Genomic DNA, 15,373 nt, shown 5'->3' on the forward strand with positions numbered 1-15,373 from the left:
GGAACTAATTGCATTATTGTGGAAAATTCATTTTCAGAATAAAAAAACTTTTAAAAATTACAGGTAATCGACTATTAAAATTTAAATTTGAAGAAAGTCAGTGCCATCCTACCTTTTAAAATTCACTTTACTTCAGTAAAGAAACTGAAAGTTCCACTTTAGCAGACTTGGGAGAACATGAAGTGACTCCATCTCCCTCTCACCATTTTCCTCCAACAAGATACAGGGCTTTACCCAGGACCCTGCTAACTAGGCTGCCTTGTGAGTTACCGCTTTCCCAGCTCCAATTTCCAGGCACAGCCACACATCCCTCCACCCTTAGAACATTAGAGTTATTGCCCACGTTCATTTTATGGCCTAATTGCAAGAACATTACCTGCCGAGAGTCTCAAACCCAATTAATGATGATAGCATTCATTTATTTTACTTTTTGATGGCATAGATAGTGACATCTGCAGAAAAGATAGAGAGGAGCATCAGGGTCACATATTGTCCACACCACATGAGATGTGAAGAACCTGCCTTGTCTTTATTACCTACAACTCCTTAATCTCCCTTGCAAAGATCTACCCCACTGGGTAGCAGGGAAGAGAAAAACAAACTTTAAATATATTAATTTATGGAATCACATTTGCCTTCCAGTTTGGTCTCTTTTTAGATGATCTAGTCTCTTTGTAATAAATTCTCCATCTTCTGGATTTCCTCCCTTCTCCCTTGCTTCTGTCCAAAATGGCATCTGGGAACAGAGCTGATGAGATCTCATAAGAGAGGGGAGTTCAGGTGTAGATGAGGACTAGGGTGCTCTGAATCACTAATGGATGCTCCTGCAGAGTGACTCCCTGGGTAGCTCCCTGGACAGATGACCACTGAAGAACAAAGGGCCGTGTGGGTCTCATGATGACACTCACTTCCAAAGTTCATAGGCCTGGCAGTTAACTCTGGAAAAGTTCCTGAACATTGACGCCTCTTCAGCTGGACTCCAGACCTTTGCTGGTCTGCTGAGGCCTCAGCACTTCTGGATTAGAATTCACTGCATCCCACCACGGGATGGGCCTGAGAACCAGGAGCTGGGGCACCAGCTGGGGCTCGAGTAGCAGCCACGCCTGTCACTAACAATACACTATCGTTTCTGGCCTCTGCTTACAGAGGCATATAGCCAATGGTGTGCGACAGCCTGCTCATGAGAATGATTAACTTTCCATGACTTTGGTGACTCAGTTGCAGAAACAATCATTATTAACACTTAACTTCTACAAACTTACAATTAGTTATATTGAAAGTAAAGGTGATAAATACTCAAAACTGTTTTATTACATGTAACTGTGATCTATGCTCTTGAGGTTATTTACAACTGTTACGTCTGTATAGAGGAAATACTATGTAATGATGAGCTATTACACATTTCTTCCCAGCTCTGTGTTCAGTGAATTCACACAGCTCAGCCACGGTGAGCGTTATTTACGCCATGCAAATTGGCACAAGCTGCAAGATCAGGGTTGGGTTTTTTTTTTTCCTTTCCCAGAGAGCTGTCTGTTAAATCTTTATAAGCACTGCTAAGTCACTTCAGTCGTGTCTGACTCTGTGCGACCCCATAGACAGCAGCCCACCAGGCTTCCCCATCCCTGGGATTCTCCAGGCAAGAACACTGGAGTGGGTTGCCATTTCCTTCTCCAATGCATGAAAGGGAAAAGTGAAAGTGAAGTCGCTCAGTCGTGTCCAACTCTTCGTGACCGCATGGACTGCAGCCTACCAGGCTCCTCCATCCGTGGGATTTTCTAGGCAAAAGTACTGGAGTGGGGTGCCATTGCCTTCTCTGTTTTATAAGCACACCACAAACCAAAACAGTGTATTAAAAAACAAAGACTTTGCTGACAAAGGTCAGTATCATCAAAGCTATGGTTTTTTCAGTAGTCATGTATGGATGTGAGAGTTAGGCCATAAAGAAGGCTCAGTGCCAAAGAATTGATGCCTTCAAATTGTGGTTCTGGATAAGATTCCTGAGAGTCCCTTGGACTGCAAGGAGATCAAACCAGTCAATCCTAAAGGAAATGAATCCTGAATATTCATTGGAAAGGCTGATGCTGAAGCTAAAGCTACAATTCTTTGGCCATCTGATGGGAAGAACCGACTCATTGGGAAAGACCCTGATGCTGGGAAAGACTGAAGGCAAAAGGAGAAGAGGACAGCAGAGGATGAGATGGTTAGATAACATCACTGACTCAATGGAATGAATCTGAGCAAACACAGGAGATTGTGAAGGATGGTGTGCTGCATTCATAGGGTCACGGAGGGTCAGACACAACTTAGTGACTGAACAACAACAACAAGCACACCACAGCTTATATCTTTCCAGCTCACTGTACCATAACCCTTTGGATGTTTTCAGGCATTCTCACTCCTATCACATCCTGCCCACAGAGTGGGGATAACCCTTTGGATGTTTTCAGGCATTCTCACTCCTATCACATCCTGCCCACAGAGTGGGGAAAGCCTGGACATGTGTTTTTCCCTCTCTGTCTTACCTCCATTTCTCTTCCTCTCCCCATCATCTAGCAGGACCAGTAGGGGCTGGACTAGCCCTCTTCTTTCAGTCTGAAAAGGACTTCCCTACATATTATCCTTCTTCCAGGGCAGGGGGTAGGTGGCAATAAGCCTGATAATTTAGTCTTACTGGTGGGAGGATGCCCATTTGCACGTTTACAAACAGTATACAAGAAGAGTCATAGTGCAACCTGGAACTAGGGATTATCAGGATCAAAAATAATTGGATTGATATTCCAAAATACAACCTGATTACATGGGTCTTAAAGTTGAAAGGTTATTTAATAACAAATACTGATGACTATTTGGAGAAAATGGAACCCTTGTGCACTGTTAGTGAAAATGTAAAATGATGCAGCTGCTGTGAAAACAGCTTGGCAATTCCCCAAAGCATTAAAGATAGAACTACCATATGAGCCAACAATTCCACTTCTAGGCATATATCCAAAAATAAGGAAAGTAGAGTCTCGAAGGTATTTGTTCATAGCAGCATTATTCACCATGGCTAACACATGAAGGGAACCAAATGTCCATCAATGAATAAATGAATAAAGAAAATGTGGTCTATACATAGGATAGAAAATTATTCAGCCTTAAAAATGAATACAGTTATGACATATGCTACAGCATGGAGGACATTATGCTAAGTTAAATAAGCCAATTGCAAAGAGACAAATATTAACTAATATGAGGTACCAAGAGTAGTCAAAATCATAGAGACAGTAAAAAGAATAGAGGTTGCCAGGGGCTGGGGGAGGGAAGAGTGCAGAGTTACTGTGGATATAGAGCTTCTCACTGGGAGAGGGTGGTGTTGACATTTGCACGACAATATGAAGGTACTTAATACCACTGAACTGTACTCTTAAAAATGGCTACTATGGTATGTTTTATGTTATATATATTTTACCATAATTCTAAAAATTGGGAAAAAAAGATTAAAAGGTTTATTCAGAGTATTGAAGGTGTTTTAGAGGCATCTTCTCCTTAGTCTGTAGCTCAAAACCATTTTTAAAAATTAAATACTCATTAGAAATGTAAAGGATTCACATATCTCAAACATTCAGTGGACAGCTTTCCCACATGTTATTTCCAACTGTTAGGAGCTCACTGACTGGCAATGAGTCCTTTCTGTGTCGAGTTCCCTTCCTCTCCTCAGCCCACATGCTTCTACCCCATGAGAAGTTCTTTCCATTCTCCTATTGGCCTCAATCAAATCAAGAAAAACTCTAAGCTGTGAGGCTCAGAGAGAAAAGCCTCACCATGCCCCCACCCATTTTTATGACCTAAAATTTGAATTCTCCAACTGCTTATTACATATATGTGTAAGTCTGATGCTTACAGAGCCATTTAGAGTGTTTTCAGGAAGGGATGAGCCCTCTGAAAGTCAATTAACTGGATGAGATAAGTACTGTGGCAGACTTGCCTTCAGAGAAGGGAAATATGAATGATTTGTGACTCTAATTAACTTCAAACACAGCAACAGGAATACAATTTGGAATAGAATCCAAAGAGGAAATAGTCCATCCAAATTCAATTCTGGTGACTGGAAGACTGTAATTGAATTTCCTTCCTAGCGGAGACACTCCTCACAGGGCAGGTGGGAAGGGGGCAGGGGGTTTCCTAGCAATGGGGTTCCCTGTTCTCTGAAGCTCTAGGTTCAAAGCAGCCTCTTTTTTTTTAACGTTTTAATTGGTGTTGCAATATAACCAATGAACAATGTTGTGATAGCTTCACGTTAACAGTGAAGGGACTCAGCCTTACATATACAGGTATCCACTCTTCCCCAAACTAAAGCAGCCCCTTTAATATACTGGAAATAAACTCAGGATATGGATACAATGTCCTCAACTTCCCCACCCAGCCTTGTCAACCTTGTATTTAAGGGGGAGATTGGGCTAACCAACTATGGTAGAAATGGTGTGGGAAGATGTGCTGTGAAAGAAGGGCATCCCTGCCCTACCTACTCCCTGATGCCCAAAATGCCTCCATTGGAAACAAAGTCTGGCATTCTTCAATAAGAAAGAGATCTTCAAATGCCTTCACAGTTAACTCCCCTTGGAAGAAGAAACACTGTCTTAATTCATTCACATTGAGATACAAGTGACTGATATCAGTTCCTTCCCAGAAAGGGGAGTTTTCACAAGTCACGAGAAAAGATTACGAGTTTGTGGGGTGCCTGAGAGAGAGGATTAGGGGACTCCAGGAGGCGAAATGGCACAAAAGGGAGAGGCCCGAGCCCCAACAACAGGCTTGGCCCCATTCACTTCACAACTTTGCTGAGAGTTAGATCTAAGTACAGAAGACACCAAAAGCCAGCCCTGAACTGTTGCCCTCAAGATCTCACTGAGGGAAGAGATGGCTGGTTGGGGGCAGAGGGGCTTCAACTGCAGGAGAGAAACCTGTGTTCCTGGCTCTCCGTGGATGGCTGTGTAAAACCGGACAAGCTGCTTGCCCTATTTTCTGTAACAGGAAGTTGACCCATGATTTCTAACTTTCTGGATTACTGCCATGATGGAGGTGAACACATCTCTCTTGCTTCCTGCTGCACCTTAGCACCCAGGAACAGAGCCTGGGATGAGGAGGCATTCAGAGAATATTTGTTGAAGGGCTGGATGAATCAAAGTTAAGTATTCTCTTATCATACAAAGGCCCTCCATATGCTTTTGCCAAAGTGGAGAACAATTTCAATCACTCTCTTTAAATATTCGACAGATCACCTCTCCTACAAATTCCAGATCCTTTGAGCACTTTTAGAAATTGATCCTAAAAAATTAAATATTCGGAGATGTGATCAACGGTTTATGCCAAAGAATATCTCTATAAGTACAGGGAAAAAATTGTAATCAATCTAATGTCCCAAACTGAAAGTTGTTTAAATAAATTATAGTGTAATTTTAGAACTCAATACGGCACAGTCATACAAAAATATCTTCAATGAACATCCCATGACATAAAAATATTCACTAACTATATTTTTAAGGTAATAAGATGAAAAGATTATATATAATGTTTTTAGTTTTGAAAATACATGTATTTTACATATGCACATAAAAAACATTTGTTGCTAATTCACTTCAGTCGTGTCCAACTCTGTGGGACCCCATGGACAGCAGCCCACCAGGCTCCCCCGTCCCTGGGATTCTCCAGGCAAGAACACTGGAGTGGGTTGCCATTTCCTTCTCCAATGCATGAAAGTGAAAAGTGAAAGTGAAGTCGTTCAGTCATGTCCGACTCTTGGCGACCCCATGGACTGCAGCCCACACAAATGTGGCAGAGAAGGCAATGGCACCCCACTCCAGAACTCTTGCCTGGAAAATCCCACGGGCGGAGGAGCCCGGTGGGCTGCAGTCCACGGGGTCCCACAGAGTTGGACACGACTGAAGCGACTTAGCAGCAGCAGCAACCATTGTGGGCTTCCCTGTGGCTCAGCTGGTAAAGAATCTGCCTTCAATGAGGGAGACCATTGTTACCTCTGAGAAGTCTGATTTGGGGTGGATTTGCATTTTCTTCTTCATGATTTTCTGTTTTTCCCAAACTTTCTTCAAAGCATATTTCACTTTCATTTTCAAAGATACAATGTAATTAATGTTTATTCCCTGTAACACAAGGGCCTTTTACAAGTATTTGTTGTGCTAAATGGCAAACCAATAAGTCACCTTGGTGCCTCCCCCCAAGCAATGACACAAACAACAGAAGCTATCCTTTCAAAGCCATATCATAGGCAGATTTCTCTCTATATACTGGCACTTGTAGGAGGCTCATATTCCTTCAGGAGAAGAAATCCAAACTCAAGTGGAGTTCATAAGCTTGGATACTTGGATCACATGTGTATTGTTAAGTATTAAATACCAGTGTTAATTTGTTCCAGATGTTGAGGTTATCAAAAAGACATCACCATGGTAAAGAATAAATGCAGATATGTGCGTATTCAGTTGTAAATGCTTAGCTTAATTCTTCTACCAAGTAAAATATGCTCCAATATACCTTTGTGTTGCCTTGGGGATGTTGCCTGTCACACAGAATATGGTCAATAATATTAGTTAAATTAGATTGAACAGAATTTCACTCACACCTGCCAAAAATTTAATTATTTTCAAAAGCTGCATTTTGTTCATGATTTATAAATGAAATACATCCTTTACTAAGGTCATTCCTTTATTTAAAATCTCCAGTAGTTCCCACTTACCAATAGAATGAAACCCTTCACTGCCTGAATCCCATCCATCTCTCCAGTCTCAAGTCTAACTCTTCCCCCAGGCATCCTATATTCTGATCCCAGCAGACCACTCAAGGTTTTCTGGGCATACTCTCCTGTGTTCTTGTGTCTCCTTGAATGTCCTTCACCCCCTTATCCACTCAGCAATCTCCCATTCATCCTTCAAGTTCCTCTCAAATATATCTTCTCTCTGAATTTCTGGAATTTAACCTCTGTCCTACCTTGTCCTTCCCTGATCACATGATTCCATAGCATTTTTTTTCCATGTATAAAGCATTTTACATGTTGAATACAGTTATTTGTTTATATGTCTCTCTTCTGCTATAGATCATAAGCCTCCAAAAAATATGAAAAAAATTAGAACTGTTTTCCTAAAATAATTTTCATCTAAAAATTAAGAATAAAATTAAGCCTTAAATTAGTATAATAATATAATAGCAATACATTACAGTGTATTGATTACAATATATATTAAAGTAACAATATAATATGTTGATTATAACATATATTAACATATTGTTAAATAATATATTCAGTGTTAAATATAAGGCATAATTTGATTTGTATTGTATTATTATTATTGTGGATCCTATTGAGGCACATATTCATCAGACTATCCCTGTGAGGGTCTAATGGTCATCTGGGTCTTGAAGAGCTCCTGATGCCAGAGGTTCATCTTCAGTGAGGAGGGGTATACAGCACCACCCTCACCACCTTCACTATCTCATTCAAGTTATGCTGTTTTGTATAATACACATATCCATTTAAGTAGATTTATAGATTGCATTCCCAGGTGGCACTAGTGGTTGAGAACCGACCTGCCAGTGCAGGAGACTTAAGAGACTTGGGTTTGATCCCCAGACCAGGAAGATCCCCTGGAGAAGGAAATGGTAACCCCCTCAGTATTCTTGCCTGGAGAATCCCATGGGCAGAGGAGCCTGGAAGGCTACAGTCCAGAGGGTCACAAAGAATCGGACATGACTGAAGTGACTTAGCACACAGGTACATAGATTGTATTATCTCTTTTTACCAAACTAACCTCACAAAAAGAGCTAGTCAGTTAAAAAGATTCCTGCAAAGAAACCATAAAATAGCCCATTTATAGCAGCAAGCACAGTGAAGCTAAAAGTACAAAAGTTTGCTGTCTGACAAGAATTTAAAACAAAATAAACCTTGTTAATCAATGATCTTATACAATTCATGAGACAGCAGTTGCATTTTGAAATTAGTGCAAAGGAGAGATCATTATGTAAAAAGATGTTTGGACATGTATGTGATTTTCTTACTGAAAATAATATGTATCAACTATGAAAACAGTTCTGTACGTGTAGAAAATTTTATAGCCTGATTAAGAAATTTTACAGAGTATCTATAGGCTTTCAAATAATTTATTTAGAAATAAAACATGCAACTTACCTGATTCGTTTGAAAAAACAATTGAAAGGCATTAAGGAATATGGAGAACTGCCAAATTTTAATACAAATCTTTGCAAAATTGGTGGAGGAGGTTGACACAAGAGTATAACGATTAAGGAATATGGTCAATGATGTACTTCTTCTGTCTGGTTCTGTGTATACACACGAAGTATCTTTTTTCAGTTAAAGCAGCTATTAAAACCAAGCAGTAAAATTAACTGAACTAAGAATCAGACTTCTGAACGTTTTTATCTCAGTATTAAATAATGAAGTAGGTTCAAGAGCATTGCTCTCATTAAAATATTATTACTAGTAAAAAGAAAAATAGCTTGTGTCATTAATATAAATAGTATGAAATAAAATTAAAATATTATGCCATTTTTGCCCATTCTCCCAACTTTCTGTACATTTTGTACAGTACATAATACGTTAATACAGTTGTTCATCTATAGAGATAAGAAAATAAACATACATAGGTTAATCTAGAGACAGAAGAGATAATAAAAGATTGCAGAATGAAAATCTTCTTACAAAATTTAATAGCAGAAATATAAAAATATTTCCTCCGTGGATCCTCTGCACAGAATGTGAAAAAATTTAAAACTTGGAGGTGGGGAATACTTTTAGGTACACTATTGTTTGCTTATTCTGTAGTAATTAAGAGGAGAGAAACTCTCTCTAAAAGTTTTGGTGTCCTAGGATTTAAACTATAGCACTGAATAGAAGATCAGAATGTAATTTATAGCACTGTGCAAGATAAAAACATGAAACCATACATTCAGCTCTCAGAGAGGTATTAAATATTGAAAATTATCGGCATTTTCTGACAAAGTCTCAAGATCTCATCATTAAATAAATTCACTTGACCAAACAAAGGCACATTCTAGTATCTTTCCTAAGAGGACCCTGATTTGAATTCATGAATATAATGAAATTCTGTTTCCAGAAAATGTTCAGAGGGAAATGAGGCGTTTTTATCACTTATCATTATAAAGCAATATAGTGCTTTGAAAATGGGATTCAAACATGTTTTGTGTTTTCTTCTCTTAAATTCTGTGGAGCTATTGTTTCCATTTAACAAGTTAGAAGATGGATGCATTTGAAGCTGATTCACTTGTTACTATGCCCAGATCTTCAATTGCTACAGAATATTTACCCAATCTTCCTCCCCACACTTGCATCCCAAAAGCTGCTCAGGGACTGGGTTGGGTGCCCTGGGGCAACCTGGGGGTGGGGCGGGAGGGGGGGCGGTAATTGAGGCGGGGAGCTGGGAAGGAGGCTCAAAAGGGAGGGGATATATGTATACATACAGCTGATTCACTTTGTTGTACAGCAGAAATTAACACAACATTGTAAAACAATTATAGTCCAATTTTTAAAAATCCATGGTAATCATTGACATGACTATTTTCCAATAAATAAAGTATCTTGAGAAAGCGGGGGGGAAAAGCTGCTCAGTTGCTGAGATCAGCTTACTGACCTAGGAAAGGACCTAAGTGACAACCAAATGAACTCTTATTGAGACAAAAGCAACCAGCTCACCAGAGACAATCTGAGGACAAATAAAAGGCAAAACTACTTTCACTATGGGTGGCAAACATATGGAACTTGTTAAATCCGAGTGACGGTGCTAACTGAAGCATAAATGGGTTCATGGAAGGTTCAGATATATTCAGAGAGAAAAACTCTCTAAAGGGTTATTAAATGGAAGTTAGGTGTGTTGGGGAAAACTCCATGCCCTGGAAATGGCCCTCAAGGAGAACCTGAATCCCACTCTTCTAGCCATTAAAAGCACTGCAGCCACTCCAGCCTGACACAGAGCAAAGTTATTTTGTTCTTACCATGACATCAGAAATAAATTTCAGATCCTATTACACAGACGGCATCTTTGATAGCCTCCCAGGTCTTGGCTGTATATCATCAAGGCGGTATACTGTCACCCTTCTTATTTAACTTAGAGTACAACATGAGAAATGCAGGGCTGGATGAAGCACAAGCTGGAATCAAGATTGCTGGGAGAAATATCAATAACCTCAGATATGCAGATGACACCACCCTTATGACAGAAAGCAGAGGAACTAAAGAGCCTCTTGATGAAGGTGAAAGAGGAGAGCGAAAAAGCTGCCTTAAAACTCAGCATTCAAAAAACAAAGATCATGGCATCCGGTCCCATCATTTTATGGGAAATAGATGGGGCAACAATGGAAACAGTGACAGACTTTACTTTCTTGGGCTCCAAAATCACTGCAGATGGTGACTGCAGCCATGAAATTAAAAGACACTTGCTCCTTGGAAGAAAAGCTATGACCAACCTAGACAGCATATTAAAAAGCAGAGGCATTGCTTTGTCAACAAAGGTCTGTCTAGTCAAAGCTATGGCTTTTCCAATAATCATATATGAATGTGATAGTTGGACCATAAAGAAGGCTGAGCACTGAAGAATTGATGCTTTTGAACTGTGGTGTTGTAAAAGATTCGAGAGTCCTTTAGACTGCAAGGATATCACACCAGTCGATTGTAAAGGAAATCAGTCCTGAATATTCATTGTAAGGACTGATGCTGAAGCTGAAACCCCAATACTTTGGCCAATACTGATGCGAAGAACTGACTCATTGGAAAAGACCCTGATGCTGGGAAAGACTGAAGACAGGGGAGAAGGGGACGACAGGGAATGAGATGGTTGGATGGCATCACTGTCTTGAGGGACATGAGTTTGAGCAAGCTCCGGGAACTGGTGATGGACAGGGAAGCCTGGCGTGCTGCAGTCCAGGGGTCGCAAAGAGATGGACACAACCAAGAGACTGAACAGCAAGCCTTGGCCCCGCCAACCCTCCCTGGGCTAGGGAGGAAAGTACGTGACTAAGAAATCAGAATCCTGGCTCTTTCTTTCCCATTCTGAAGCTAAATATACTTTTTTAACAAAATCAAGGCCCTACTTCCCTTTGAGGAGCCTTTTGGAATTGAAAGTAGTTCAGAAAGACCTCTTGACCTATAGTGGTCTTTTTTTAATTTTATTTTCAAATTCTAAGCCAAAACTGGTTGACTTCAAAGGTCTCTGTACAAAAATCACAGCATTGTTTTCCTAAGGAGACCTTATGGAGTGATTGATATTTTGAGGGTTTTCCAGCCCAGTGATTTCTTTGCTAAAAAAAAAAAAAAAAAAAAAGTGTACTCACTCATCTTGGCATTTGTTTGCAAACTAAACCCATGGTTTGAACTCTGTTTATCATCCCCCACCTCACCCCTCGCCCTTGACACTGGAATTGCTAACACACAGAGAACACAGTGGTCTGTTGCTAGCAAAATGTGCTCCCCTGTGACTTTGCTTTTTATGCACAGATTATCATCTCTGTCATTCATTATAACTTCAAAGGCTACAAGAGAGTATACTCCCTTTAGTAGCTAATTCCCCTTATTTCCTGAAAATCTGTTTGTGGAGAATTTGAGTCCACATTTCCTCTTTCCAAAGATACGAATATTGACTAGCCCTTATACTATAGAGAAGCTTGAGTGTGTGGGGCTTCCCTATAGAGAAGCTTGAATTCCCTCAATTTTCCAGTTACCACAGATTAAAGGAACCATTTCTAAGAACATTTGTTTTGAAGACTAACAGGTCCAGAATTTAACCTTACTCCTAAACTAACATTCTCAATTGGGAGAATATTTATGTTAATGAATCTTAAGGGAATTTCCTGGACATCCAGTGGTTAGGACTCTGTTTTCATTATAGGGGGCCCAGGGTTTGATCCCTGGTCAGGGATTTAAGATACTACAAGCTGAGCAGCATGGCCAAAAGAAAAAAAGAATCTTAAGCTAATTTTGAATCTGTCCTTTCATTAAACGGCTTTCTATAGTAATTCATTCCCTTAAGGAACAAATTCCACGTGAAGCTGGAGCAGTGGTCAGTACTTGGGGCTTTAGAATCAGGCTTGCAAGGCTGTAGAACCTTAGGCAATCTACTTAACCTCTCTGTGTCTCTGCTTTCTCATCTATAAAATAGGTATATGATAGCCCTCAATTCATGAAATTGTTATAAGAATTGAATGAACAATATACGTATGGTGCACTTAGTTACTATTTTAACTAAAAGGTATGCTTGTTTTTAATATCTTATGAGAAAGACCCATACTCTTGACATTTTCATTCTACTGTATTTCATTAAACATAATTTAGTTTCATTTTGTAAATTCCAAATATGTTGTAGCAGTATGAGAACTGGCCTTAGCATTGGAAGACATGGGTTCAATCCTGATCTTGATACTTACTAGCTCTGTAGCCTGGACTCATTACTTCACCTCCTTAACCTCCAGTTTCATCATGTAGATAAGAGGGATGATACTGATTGCTGAATGGACTGAATGTGTGCTCTGCAAAATTCATGTGCTGAAGCCCTAATCCCTGGTATGATATTTGGAGGTGGGTCCCTTAGGAAGTAATAAGTTTAGATGAGGTCAGGAGGATGGAGTCCCCATGATAGAATTTGGGTCTTTGTAAGAAGAAGAAAGACTAGAACCTCTCTCTCTATCTCTCTCTTCCCCCTTCCTCTCTCCCCACCAAGCGATGACACAGCAAGAAGGCAGCTGTCTACAAGCCAGGAAGAGAGTCCTCCGCAGACACCAGATCTGCCAACACCTTGATCTTGGGTTTTCCTGCCTCCAGAACAGTCTATAGTATTTTGTTGTAGCAGTCCCAACTGACTAAGACAGATGCCTTCCTAAGAGTGTCAGAAGGTATAACACAGGCTACAAGTTTCCCTCAAAATCTACTCTTTTTCTTTTTGGAGACTTACTCAAAAAATTTAACCAGGTACATGGCCAGATGGAAGAAAGGCCAGGGTCAGCTGCATAGCCTCACAGGCCCCACAAGCAGAAGGATTATTAAACCCTGGTTTAATTCTGTGCTGTTGGCATTCTCAATAACTTTTTCATTGAACTTGTGTTTTGTAAGTGAAGTCTAAGGAGACCTGGAGCATGTGTGTGAGGAGAGAAAATACATGCAGTATATGTGTCCATCACTTCTTACCACTATATCCGCACATAGTGCCCATGATACCCCATGAGCACAGATTTCCCATGGACCCACATGTGTGAAAGTTCAGCAGGACTCAGAAGTTCAGAGGTGAGTGTGTGTTATGCCTGTGGCTGATGATACCACAAGCGATGGTGTTAGGAGGTGGGGCCTTTGGGAGGTGTTTAGCTCATGAGGGTGAAGCCCTTATAACAGCATTAGGGCTTTTATAAAGGTGGCCCCACGGAACCACCTCACTCCTTCTGCCACATGAGGACGCAGGGAAAGACACCAGCTCTGAACCAGGAAGAAGGTCCTCATCAGAAAGCGACCATGTTGGTCTCTTGGTCTTGGACTTCCTAGAACTGTGAGAAATAAATTTCTGTCGTTTATAAGCCCCCAACCTGTGGTATTTTGTTGTAGCAGCCTGAACAGACTAAAACTGAGTAAAGAAGTGCACTGAAAGTCCCCGGAGGACAAACTTACCATTCAAACCACAGCTCTCTTCAAATGTAGAAAGAAGGCAGTGGGTTCTAAGAAACATGAATGACCTTAACCTTGTATTAATAATTCCCTGTATTCACCAACCATTTTACGCTGAAAATGATGACATAGATAGAAAGGGAAAGATAGGTCCCATTCATTTTGGTCCCATTCATTTCATTCCTTCTTACTCTTCAGTAAGCTGAAGGCAGTGTGTTGGCAGAATGGGTGCATATCAAGAAGTAAAAAAAAAAAATAAGTGAATTAGTTTTGTGCAATGTTTCCACTATTCTAATGAGTAATACTGAAATGTGTACATGCTACCAAATACAAATTGTGGGATTTTGGTGTTTCCACAGGAAAAAGTGAAACTGTCTTTTATTTGCACTTAAAACAGATTGCACAATTTAAAAAATGGTAAAATTCATGCTTGTAATTTAGTTTTTCTTAGAAAATTTACTTAGAAAAATTTCATTTTTTTTTCACTTAGGACAACATTAAATAGGGAAAAAAAAAAAAAAAAAACCACCATGACAGTCAAGAGAGAGACCACAAAAAAAGGAAAAACTATCTGTTTTAAGTAACAACACTTTTTCCCTGGTTTTTTGAAAAAGGAGCTGTTTTCATTTTATACTGGGCTCTACAAATTACATAGCCAATCTCGATTAAAAAAAAAAAAACAACTTCCCAGTGTCTCTTGCAGCAACATGTGGCCATGTAACTTATTGCAAGCAGATTCCTGCAGCAGCTTCAGGAAACTATCTTAGGAGATGGTGGGCATGAACCTTTGCCCTTTTCCTTTGATCCTTTCTCCACCTGAAATGTAGATGCTACCATCTTGGACCCCTGGGTTTGGTGAAGCAGTGAGTTGGAAGGATCCAGGATCCCTGAGGGCTTTGTAAAGAAGCACCTAGTTAGCCAAGACTCCACAGTCTTGGCTTGCTAAACTTTTACAGTGTGTGGAATGGATTTCATGAAATGATTCGTGTGATAGTATATGTCTATATTAGTCACTCAACAAATGGCTAGATTTTTATTTTTGTTTGATTTTAGTCAACTAGGAAAAGATATATTATTCTTCATATTTTTCTTGGGAACAGTTCAGCACCTTCTGACCACCTACAAGGCCCAGCTTGGGGATCTCTGCTTCAGGTCTCCACTTTGCTCACTGTACCTGGTTGAGCCTTTTAAGTACGAATCAGTGCCAGCAGATTCTGCTGCCCTGTTGTACTTATCACAATAAAACCTGAGCTCTGTCACCAGGACAGGAAGTTTTTGTTTCTTTTCACTATTTTTTTTTAATTTGGTCGCACTGCACAGCATGTGGGATCCTAGTTCCTAGACCAGGAATTGAACCCATACACCTTGCACTGGAAACATTGAATGTTAACCACTGGACTGCCAGGGAAGTCCTTGGAGAGGAAGTTTGTAAAATATTCAAACTAGAGAAGATTGACACCTTCAACTAAATTCCAGCCCTAAAAAATAGCAAGCTTCTCTGTGGAAGGTTTCAGCAAGACTTGGCAGAAGCCTGGACAAGGCCTTCTCTGCCCATTCCTCATTCTTCTGCATATAATCAAGTCAATAGCCTTCAAGGAGTTTGGGAGTTGGCTGACTTTCAACACCCATTTTAAAAATGTATCAAGTTGGGAGAAGATCTGGTCAACATGCCTTTATATATCAAATATTCTGTAAACTCTCATCTTCCAT

General features: G+C 40.1%; 1 long non-coding RNA gene across 1 annotated transcript in view; it reads right to left on the bottom strand.

Annotated features, from left to right (window-relative positions):
- The window catches only part of LOC139183738 (uncharacterized), a 37,286-nt gene that overhangs the window by 18,984 nt on the left and 2,929 nt on the right, over window positions 1-15,373 (bottom strand). The gene's annotated exons all lie outside the window — the stretch shown is intronic.

This window comes from Bos indicus, chromosome 1 (genome assembly GCF_029378745.1).
Source record: "Bos indicus isolate NIAB-ARS_2022 breed Sahiwal x Tharparkar chromosome 1, NIAB-ARS_B.indTharparkar_mat_pri_1.0, whole genome shotgun sequence".
In the NCBI taxonomy this organism is placed as follows: domain Eukaryota; kingdom Metazoa; phylum Chordata; class Mammalia; order Artiodactyla; family Bovidae; genus Bos; species Bos indicus.